This window comes from Schistocerca gregaria, chromosome X (assembly GCF_023897955.1).
Source record: "Schistocerca gregaria isolate iqSchGreg1 chromosome X, iqSchGreg1.2, whole genome shotgun sequence".
NCBI lineage: Eukaryota > Metazoa > Arthropoda > Insecta > Orthoptera > Acrididae > Schistocerca > Schistocerca gregaria.
The window spans coordinates 54,556,647-54,568,709 of record NC_064931.1 but is presented as its reverse complement, the minus strand read 5'-3'; the positions used below and the strand labels follow the sequence as shown (position 1 = coordinate 54,568,709).

The 12,063-nt window shown below is 44.4% G+C and overlaps 1 protein-coding gene across 1 annotated transcript in view; it reads left to right on the top strand.

Annotated features, from left to right (window-relative positions):
* LOC126298882 (histidine ammonia-lyase-like) overlaps window positions 1-12,063 on the top strand; it is a 236,156-nt gene that overhangs the window by 56,845 nt on the left and 167,248 nt on the right. The gene's annotated exons all lie outside the window — the stretch shown is intronic.

The following is a 12,063-nucleotide window of genomic DNA, read 5'->3' as shown; positions in this document are numbered from 1 at the left end:
CTAAATCCACACGATTACTCTGCAAGTGCCTAGCAGAGGGTTCAACGAACCACGTTCGAGCTACTTCTCTACCGTACAACTCTCGAACAGAGTGCGTGAAAAACTAACACCTTCCCGTGCGACCTCTAATTTCTTATCTCGATCATCATTTCTACCTATGTAGGAGGGCGCCAATAAAACATTTTCACACTCTGAAGAGAAAGTTGGTGATTGATCATCAGAAGGTCCTGACCCAGCGGAAAACGCTGTTGTTCTAATGACTGCCACTCCAATTCGTGTATCGTATCGGTGGCACTTTCTCCCCTATTTCACGATAATACAAAACGAGCTGCCCTTCTCTGAACTTTCCTCGATATACTTTGTCAGTCCTATCTGATGCGGATCCCACACCGCACAGCAATACGCCAGAACAGGGCGGACAAGAGTTGTGTAAGCAGTCTATTTAGTAGACCTGTTACATTTTCTAAGTGTTTGAAATAAATAGCACTCTTTCGTTTGCATTCCCCACAACATTATCTATGTGATCGTTCCAGTTTTGTAATTGTAATCCCCAAGTATTTAGTAGGGTTTACAGCCTTCAGATTTGTGTGATTTATCGTGTAACCGAAATTTACCAGATTCCTTTTAGTATCACACTTTTCGTTGTTTAGAGTCAATTGCCACTTTTTGGACCATACAGCTATCTTGTTTAAATCATTTTCCATTTCGTCTTTACCAGACGGCAAATAACAGCATCATCTGCAAACAGTCTAAAACGGCTGCTCGGATTGTCCCTAAACCGTTTATGTAGATCAGGAAAAACAGAGGGCCCATTACAGTTCCTTGGGGAATGCCAGATATTACTTGTGTTTTACTGGACGACTATCCGTCAGTTACTACGAACTGTGACATTTCTGACTGGAAATCAAGAACCCAATAAAAAAAATGAGACGATACTCCGTAGGCACGCAATCTGATTAGAAGTCGCTTGTGACGAACGATGTCAAAATCCTTCTGGAAATCTAAAAATGTGGAATAAATTTGACGTCCCCTGTCGATAGCACTCATTACTTCCTGAGAATAAAGAGCTAGTTCGGTTTCACAAGAAGGATATTTTCTCAATCCGTGTCAGCTGTTTGTTCATAAATCGTTTTCTTCGAGGTAATTCATAATTCTCGAGCGCAGTTTATGATCCAGAATCGTACTACAAATCGACGTTAGCGATATGGGTCTGTAACTCAACTTTTCAGTCCTTGGGTATTGCTGTGACTTTTGAGCTGCTTCGCTACATCGAGGATATCTGCTTCCTAAATTACTCATGTTCGCAGTTGTTCTTAATTCGAATTCTGTAATATGTACTTCGTTTTCTTTTGTGAAGGAATTTCGGAAAACCGTGTTTAGTAACTCTGCTTTAGTGACACTGTCATCAATAACATCACCACTGTTATCGTGCAGTGAAGATATTGATTGCGTTTTGCCGTTTTAACGTTTATTTCATTCCCCTTGTGAGGGGTCGGCTGATAGTTGCCATACGACTACTGTACAACCTTACAAAGTAACCACTCAGGGCAAAAACGTTGCCGGCCCGGGGAGACATCACACTAATACTACACAACACCGTCTCTGGACTTGATAAACGGCCTCAAAGGCAGTCTACAAGTTTCTTTATTAATAATTAGATCACATAGAACTACCAAATTCCGAGAATGTTGATTTCTGCGTTTCATCCTCTGTTCCACATTATCCCAGGTACGCTGATCAGCCAAAACATTATGACCTCCTGTTTAACATGGTGTTGGTGAACTTTTCAGTCACAGTACAACAGAGATTCTGCTTGTCATGGATTCAACAAGTCCGTGACAGGATTCCAGAAGTATGAGGCACCAGTTGTCTAGGCACAGGCCAAGCAATTCCCGAAAATTACGGGATAGTGGTTTACGGGAACGTAGCTGTGTCCCAATAGGCACAGATCAGGCACATTTTCTGGCCAACACATCCGATTCTGACCCTGCAATCCTGCCCGAAGATGTCATAGTCGTGTGGGGAGACTTGAAGCACGAAGCGACGCAGGTAATCCGCAAAAATGTTCACGTAGTTCAGTGCATTCAAGATGCCTTCGATTACCCCCACAGGTCCAGTGGGAGACCAATTCAATGTACCCTGTAGCATTATTCTGCCCTCACCGGCCTGCATGTTTTGTACAGCCATTCGCCTGGATGACGGCGTGTAAGGACCCAAACATCGATCTGTTATAGCAAGAAATGCGATTCTTTAGACAAGCGACACGTTTCTATTGATCCAAGGTGAAAACTCAAAATTTTGTGCCTACTGCAATCATAACTGGCGATGTTGGGTCAACACAAGAACAAGTGGTCGTTGGAGCTCCATTTCAACAATGGCCTTTGAAAGGCGTGCTCCGAAACACTTGTGCCTGCACAAGCACTGTACTCTGTCGTCAGATCTGCCACAGATCGCTGCGTATCTTGATTACTCACTGGGGGATCCTTCGACGTCTACGTTTTGTGATGAGACGTGGTCGTCCAATACCATACGGCCTACTCTTTGTTTCACCATCCTCCAACCATTTTCCGTAGGTGCTCACGACAGTAGTTCGTCAACAGGTGACCAGATTCGCCGTTTCAGAGATTCTCGTTTCCAGCTGCATGGCTTTAACAATGTGCTCTTTGTCAAAACCGCTCATACCAGATTTCCGCCCCTATCTTCGCTATAATTACTGCCCATTCGTATATCTTCCGCTTACATTCCTTCCTTACTGCGTCATGTGCCCGCAACGCCAACAGGAGGCATTCAACCTCGAGAAGGGCAGGGGTCGTAATGGTTTGGATCATCAGTGAATTTACTGTGGGATTAAGACAGAGTGATTACTAGGCGTGCCACTCTAGGTGCGATATGATGGCGGCGTATCTGCCAACGCAGGAACGAATGCGTGCAGCCGGGAACGAATGGGTGCAGCCGTGCAAACACGACTCTTGTCAACTTGGAAGACAGGAGGTCTTCGTGAAGGTGTGGCAGAAAGGACAATACTTGCCCAACGACAATATCGAAATAAAAGTCCTGGCTCACTCGAGGTAAACTGAATGACTGGCCTCAAATCGTGATACGAAAAACTGCCTCAAAGCATCAGCTCGGGCCTGAAGAACAATCTTCAAACGCAGCGAACTGAACGCCTTATTGGGTCATCGGTGCGTTCGACGCCTTGCATCATTTGAGAAAAGCCAAATGAGCGATTCGTCGTACCACACTACATGTCTACATTCAGCTGTTTTCCAAATGTTGACTGGCACGCGAAGGCGTGTATTCTTGTGTGTTGTCGGTTGTGAGTGATGGCATTTTGCTAAGTACCCAACTAAAAATATGCATTGAATACAGTTCCCTTCGTAATGGTCCCTCGGAATCTGTCTGAGATGGACTCGCCTTCACTGACGGCAGCAAGGCCTGTCGAGTTTGAAACAGATTATTATTACAACACTGAAAGTCTCTGTTAGGACCTTTCTAGAGCCACTGCTTTTATTCAGTGGCACATTGTTACGAGCTGCGCACCATTCCTTGCATACACATTGGACAATCTGTGCTGATACACCAACACATCGGACAACTTCAATCGTGGCGTGATTATGGACACGTTCAAACAAGAGAGCTCCTTCCTGATATTCTGCCCCATCTCCACGTCGACCCATCTTACTGCACTGATTTTAAACAACCGCTGGCTCACACACCTCACTTCATTGCTGTGGCTTACGTCACATGACCGCCTACTACCAGTTCCACTTGATATACTGCGCTCCAAAGCGACCAATCAGCTCCTTTCTTTGAAGAGGGTTGACTATTATCAGGGGAGATCAAATTGTTTTCGTTTCAGTGCGTTGCTACTGCGTAATACTGTATATGCAACGTAGCGTGAGTCCAATGCCGGAATATAAGCACGATCATGTAAGCAAGTATTAGTGTAGCATTCGTGTCTTTCCGACGTGCGTGCCGTAAATGCGGTAGGTGAACTACAGTGACTTAATTATCGAATGAGTCCAAACAGGTTGACAAGCTGTTATTCTTTTCTCGGTTGCCGAATGACAAATACCGGTAGACATCTGTCGGAGAATGAAGAATGTGTATGGGGCAGCATGTGTGCGAGAATCACCGTTCTGAAATTGTGCGCCAAGGGGTGCTGCTACCTCACGATAACGCACATCCCCATATCGCAAATGTCGTAACGCAGAAGATCCGCCCAACTCGAACACCCACCATATAGCCCTGATCTCTCCCCACGAGATTTTCACTGCTTTGGTCCCTTAAAAATGCGTCGAAGGACAGACGACTCCTGCCGGACGAGGATGTGCACCAGGCAGTTACGGACTTCTTCACGCAGCACGACACGGTGTTTTACCAACTCGATATCTTCAACCTAGTGTGTCAGTGGGATGATTGCCTCAATGCTCACAACGATTTTGCCTGATTGACATACCGATACTGGACTGTACAGCCTTCGGAAGGATACTTTTTGATAACCCCTTATATTTCGTCCGGTGACGTTGTATACAAAACGGAACGACAACGGAATGAATTAAAGCAGATAGCGACACGAGAATAATGAAATTATTTTTTCAAAAAACTGTGGTTATTATATGATAACAGTTTTTGGTGTAACGACGCTGATTTGGAGGTTGCTTTTCGGTGATATGACAGTAGAGATTTTGTTGTTTTTCCTGTTGATGGTGATGCTGTAGTGCACGAGGCTTCATTGACCGTAGATTCCCGGTTCCCTTCGGTTGTTCCTGGACGAAACGGGGACGGAAAATAAAATCTGGCTGCTGATATGTGGAGAGAAAGAGATGGGTGTTGTAGGAAATGTGTGTGTACGAGTATTTGTATGAAAGTGGTCATTGGATCAAGTTTGGAGTGAGTGTGGACGACGATGCTTATTAGTGTGCTTAACTAAAATGTCAAATAGGAAATTGATGAAGTAGAGTATCATGTACAGCGAATGCAAAATGTACTTGATATACAAATGCCTTAATTTTATATTAAGATAGAAGGTGAAGTGGCCAAATGATGTTTATTTCATGTAGACTGTGAAAAGTATGTTTATCAAGGAGGACAGAGTTGGAGAAGCGAATAGGTGATGGACAGAGGGAATAATTTGGTTGGAGAGAAGTATCAACTACGGTATGGTATAAGGGGCATTCAGAAAGTTCCGTTCGAAGGCCGTACAGTTCAGAATCGGTATGCTAATCTGGCAAAATCGCTGTGAGCGTTGAGGCAATCATCCCAGCGACGCACCAGGTTGAAAATACCCGTTTGGTAAGACACCGTGAAGTCCTGGCTGAAGAAGTCCGTAACTGCCTGCTGTACATCCTCGTTCGACCCTTCGAGGCTTTTCTGGAGGGATCTAAGGCGTGATAATCTCATGGGGAGAGATCAGGACCTCGAGTGTCTCTCACTTGAGTTGACACAACTTCAGCATTACGAAACTTGCTATACTGGTATGTGCATTATCATGAAGCACCAGCACCCGCAGTCGCAGTTTTCCCGGGCACTTCGCCTTATCGTGCTTATATACCTGCATAGGAGTCGCGCTAGGTTGTACATACAATGCAGCAACGGCTTCAGACGGAAACTTTTTGATCACCCCTTACATATTATGGTTTTCTTGGGGTATTTGTTTCTCTAAGCGTTTGCATATTGTTATGTGGTACGAAGTATAGCCCTTAATGGGTACCCATACATATCCTTGCCGTATGTGCAGGTTTTTTCAACCCTTGTGATTTAGCATTCCTTCTCTCAGGAGGCTAATAACTGAGAGCGTAGAAAGTTACACCAGTATTTAACTGCCGGCCGCGGTGGTCATGCGGTTCTAGGCGCTGCAGTCCGCCTCGGGCATGGATGTGTATGATGTCCTTAGGTTAGTTAGGTTTAAGTAGTTCTAAGTTCTAGGGGACTGATGACCTAAGATGTTAAGTCCCATAGTGCTCAGAGCCATCTGAACCATTTGAACCAATATTTAACTGTATACCTCACCTTTTTGCAGGAAAAGCTCCACCTGCTATCCTCCAGAAAAAGATAATACAATGGTGACCGGATTTCCAAGCACACATTCTACTTAGTATGCGTATATTAAGCCATCTAGCTTGGGCTCGCAGTCATATGACACAAGCTTAAGCGGTCGAAGCACAAGAGTACCTTGTAAGTCATCTCCGTGCACATCAGGCCACAGACATATGTATCTAACGGATCTGATAATATTCTGTCGCTAGTTGCGTTCTGAAAAACCAGAGATTCGTGATTTTGTCTCCATACTTGTATACACCCATCCCCTCGATACAATTTGAAACGAGACTCGTCCGACCAGGCAACATGTTTCCAGTCATTAACATTCCAATGTTGGTGCTGACAGGCCCAGGCGAGGCGTAAAGCTTTGTGTTGTGCGGTCATCGAGGGTACCAGAATGCGCCTTCGGCTCCGAAAGCCCATATCGATGATGTTTCGTTGAACGGTTCGCACGCTGACACTTGTTGATGGCCCAGCATTGAAATCTGTGTAATTTGCGGAAGGGTTGCACTTCTTTCACGTTGAACGATTCACTTCATTCGCCGTTGGTCCCATTCTTGCACGATCTTTTTCCGGCCGCAGCGATGTCGGAGATTTGATGTTTTACAGGATTCGTGATATTCACGGTACACTCGTGAAATGGTCGCACGGGAAAATTCCCACTTCATCCCTACCTCGGAGATGCTGTGTCCCATCCTCGTGCACCAACTATAACACTCAAATCTTGATAATCTGCCTTTGTAGCAGCAATAACCGATGTAGCAACTGTGCCAGAGGCTAGTTGTCTTATATAGGTGTCGCCGACCGCAACGCTGTATTCTACCTGTTCCCATGTAAGAAGCCCAGTCTTATCTGAAATAAGTAATGCATCACTAACCCAACATATTTCTACAGAGAGGCTGAAATATGTCATTGTTAAACCCCTCTTTAAGAAAAGCGATAAGAGAGATGTCAATAACTACCGACCTGTTTCACAACTGACATCATTCCCCAAATTGTTTGAGAATATGATGTATTCTAGAATAGTATCTCACTTTAGCAACAATAGTATCTTTAGAAAATCACAGTTTGGGTTTCACAAGTGTTGCTCTACTGAGAATGCCATTTACACGTTCACTGACCAGATTTTACAGGCATTAAACAACAAAATAGCGCTGTTTGGTATTTTGTGCTACCTTTCTAAGGGATCTGACCGTGGGAATCACAGTATTCTCTTAGATAAATTAATGTGTTATGGGATTGATGATATATCCAACCAACAAATAGCGTCATATCTAACCAAAAGAATGCAGAGAATTGTACCAAGAAATTCAAGCAATATAGTCCAGAGACATAATTCTGACGGGGGAAATCATGTATGGGGTTCCCCAAGATCCAATCTTAGGTCCAGTAATGTTCCTTGTACGAGGGTAATCCCAAAAGTAAAGTTTCCTATTTTTTTATAAGTACATAGACATGTTTAATTCTACAATGGTTTGCATCAGTTTACAGCTTGAACATTTAACTATTTTTCGACATAATCACCATATCTGTTGATGCATTTTTGTAGACGCTGTGGCAGGTTTTGTATGCCCATGTCATACCAGCTCATTGCCATGCTGTTCAGAAAGTTATGAACCTCTTCTTTCATCTTGTCGTCGGAGCTGAATCGCTGGGACCACAATTAACGCTGACAGGTACTGTGAGACTCTGAAAAAACTCAAACGGGCAATTTAGAACCAGAGAAGAGGAATGTTGAGAATTCTCCATGACAACGCTCGCCCACACATTGCACGGCAAACTTTGACCTCCTGCAACAGTTTCAGTGGTACAGAATCACCCACGCACGCTATAGTCCTGGTTCCCTAAGTTAAAAGAACATATGTCCTGAAAGCAATTCAGCTCCGACGACGAGTTGAAAGAAGAGGTTCATAACTTTCTGAACAGCATGGCGGCGGGCTGGACACACAAAACCTGCCACAGCGTCTACAAAAATGCATAGACAGAAATGGTGATTATGTTGAAAAATAGCTAAATGTTCAAGCTCTAGACTGATGTAAACAATTGTAGAAATAAACAGGTCTATGTTCTTATAAAAAAAATAGGAGACCTTACTTTTGGGATTATCCTCGTATATTTAAACGGTCTTCCGCCCAGTATACAACAAACAGAACTAGTCCATTTTACAGATGATATATAGTATTGCGATCAGTCCAAGCATATGTACATAAACAGAAGAAATGATAAATAAATTTCTTAGCGGTATCATTGACTGGTTTTCTGCAAATGGTCTCACTCTACATTCTAAAAAGACACAACATATTCATTTCTGCACATGTAGAGGTACTACACCAATGATAAGGGTAACACATGGTGACTAAATAATAAGTTTTGTGCAAACATCAAAATTCTTAAGAGTCCATATTGATGAGAATTTAAACTGGGAAAAAAACACTAACACAACTTAGTTCAGCCACATTTGCGCTCAGAATCATTGCAAATCTTGGAGAGAGACAAATCAATATGTTGACATACTTTACATACACTCCTGGAAATTGAAATAAGAACACCGTGAATTCATTGTCCCAGGAAGGGGAAACTTTATTGACACATTCCTGGGGTCAGATACATCACATGATCACATTTACAGAACCACAGGCACATAGACACAGGCAACAGAGCATGCACAATGTCGGCACTAGTACAGTGTATATCCACCTTTCGCAGCAATGCAGGCTGCTATTCTCCCATGGAGACGATCGTAGAGATGCTGGATGTAGTCCTGTGGAACGGCTTGCCATGCCATTTCCACCTGGCGCCTCAGTTGGACCAGCGTTCGTGCTGGACGTGTAGACCGTGTGAGACGACGCTTCATCCAGTCCCAAACATGCTCAATGGGGGACAGATCCGGAGATCTTGCTGGCCAGGGTAGTTGACTTACACCTTCTAGAGCACGTTGGGTGGCACGGGATACATGCGGACGTGCATTGTCCTGTTGGAACAGCAAGTTCCATTGCCGGTCTAGGAATGGTAGAACGATGGGTTCGATGACGGTTTGGATGTACCGTGCACTATTCAGTGTCCCCTCGACGATCACCAGAGGTGTACGGCCAGTGTAGGAGATCGCTCCCCACACCATGATGCCGGGTGTTGGCCCTGTGTGCCTCGGTCGTATGCAGTCCTGATTGTGGCGCTCACCTGCACGGCGCCAAACACGCATACGACCATCATTGGCACCAAGGCAGAAGCGACTGTCATCGCTGAAGACGACACGTCTCCATTCGTCCCTCAATTCACACATGTCGCGACACCACTGGAGGTGGGCTGCACGATGTTGGGGCGTGAGCGGAAGACGGCCTAACGGTGTGCGGGACCGTAGCCCAGCTTCATGGAGACGGTTGCGAATGGTCCTCGCCGACACCCCAGGAGCAACAGTGTCCCTAATTTGCTGGGAAGTGGCGGTGCGGTCCCCTACGGCACTGCGTAGGATCCTACGGTCTTGGCGTGCATCCGTGCGTCGCTGCGGTCCGGTCCCAGGTCGACGGGCACGTGCACCTCCCGCCGACCACTGGCGACAACATCGATGTACTGTGGAGACCTCACGCCCCACGTGTTGAGCAATTCGGCGGTACGTCCACCCGGCCTCCCGCATGCCCACTATACGCCCTCGCTCAAAGTCCGTCAACTGCACAGACGGTTCACGTCCACGCTGTCGCGGCATGCTACCAGTGTTAAAGACTGCGATGGAGCTCCGTATGCCACGGCAAACTGCCTGACACTGACGGCGGCGGTGCACAAATGCTGCGCAGCTAGCGCCATTCGACGGCCAACACCGCGGTTCCTGGTGTGTCCGCTGTGCCGTGCGTGTGATCATTGCTTGTACAGCCCTCTCGCAGTGTCCGGAGCAAGTATGGTGGGTCTGACACACCGGTGTCAATGTGTTCTTTTTTCCATTTCCAGGAGTGTATATCCATTCAGCAATGTCATATGCAATAATGTTATGGAGTAACTGATCTTTAAGAAAGGAAGTCTTCATTGCGTGAATACGTGCTGTAAGAATAATATGTGGTACTCACTCACGATCATCTTGTAGACATCTATTTAAGGACTTGGGTATTCTGATTATTGTTCACAGTACATTTTTTACCTCATGACGTTTGTTGTAAATAATCTACTACAGTTCAAAATAAACAGTGAGGTACATAATTACAATACCTGAAGGAAAAATGACATCAATTACTCCACATTAAGGGTGTCTTTAGCACAAAAAGGGTTGCATAATGGTGCAACAAAAAGTTTTCATCACTTACCCACTGATCTAAAATGTCTGACAGACAGCAAAGTACAATTTTAATAGAAACTGCTCTGTAGCATAACTTCTATTACTGTAATGTATACAAAGTAGTGGGTACGAATTACTAATTCACATCTGCATATCTTTTTATTTTTATAAAATAAATACATCAATAAACTGTAGTGATGTTCAATATGTAATTGTATGCTCCTAATTATTTCTAATGTGGATGTAAAATGACCCATTCCACATCATTAGGATAGTAGTGGGACAAAGTATGTGCCACCCCACTTTCAATTGTTGTCAAATTTATTCAAGATGGTGGCGATGATGTGATCCAAGATGGCAGCATGTAGACTTGGCAACAGCACATGACCTCATCCAAAGTGGCGGCTTTTGGTGGGGAAATAGGTCAATTGGGCTACGTCCACTAATCTAACCCTCCAGAAAAACGGCGGCAAATTTGAATTTCGGCAGGAAAGTAGGCCAATTGGGCTACCTCCACTAACCTAACCCCCCCCCCCCCCGAAAAATTGGCGGGAATTTTGAATTTTGGCGGGGAAAATAGCTCAATTGGGCTATGTCCACTAACCTAAGCCTCCAGAAGAAATTGTCGCCAAATTCAAATTCCAACAAGATTATGCATGCGAAACTTTACTTTTCTATATTATTATTCATTATCATTCATTATCATTTATTATAATTCATTATAATTTATTGTCATTTATAATTATTTATTACTGTTATTTATTATTGTTATTTATTATTATTATTATCCTACCTCCATGAGAAAATTAATGCCAAATTCAAATTCCAGCACAATAATGGCTGCAAAACCGTACTTCTTTTTATTATTATTATTCATTATCATTCATCATTTATTATTATTTATTATTAATATTGGCCTAGTTCCAGTAGAACATTGCGCCAAATTCAAATTCCAACACTGTACTTATATTTATTGATTCAAAATGGTTCAAATCGCTCTGAGCACTATAGGACTTGAGGCCATCGGTCCCCTAGAACTTAGAACTACTTAGACGTAACTAACCTAAGGACATCACACACATCCATGCCCGACGCAGAATTCGAGTCTGCGACCGTAGCGGTCGCGAGGTTAAAGTCTGCAGCACCTATAACCGCTTGGCCACACCTGCCGGCACTTCTATTTATTATGACCATTTATTATTTATTCCAGGTGTCCCATTTCGGTGGGAAAAAAGCCATTTGCGTTACATCCATAACAAAAAATCTGTCACAAGTTCATATTCGAACACCATAAACTATCACACGTACGAAATAGCCCACATCCTACGAACTTTCGCGCTCATTTACCCTTTCACTCCTAAGCTATGAAAATCGCATCAAATAATAAAGTGCACTTACAGTAACCTAAAAAAGGGCTTATGTCCATATTACAAGCAGTACGGTCATCACTTGTACTTCAACATAATCAGTACACATCTTCGAGATCCCAGTGCAGTCAGCACGACGTCCACAATACAACTGAATTAGTTGAAATCGTCGCCACACCTGGCCCCGTGTCCCAGGCGCCACGGTGCCGACCGAGCGGCGGCATAGCACCGCCCGCCACACGTAAGGGAGTGGCCGCTTCGCGCTACGTTATGGCCAGTCCAGCTCTCTCGTCCACAACATGTTTTCGTGGACAGGGGAGTCTGTCCCCACCGACCAGTTGGCGCCAAAGCTGTTCGCTGGACACGTTCAAACCTGTCGATGCCGACCGTCCA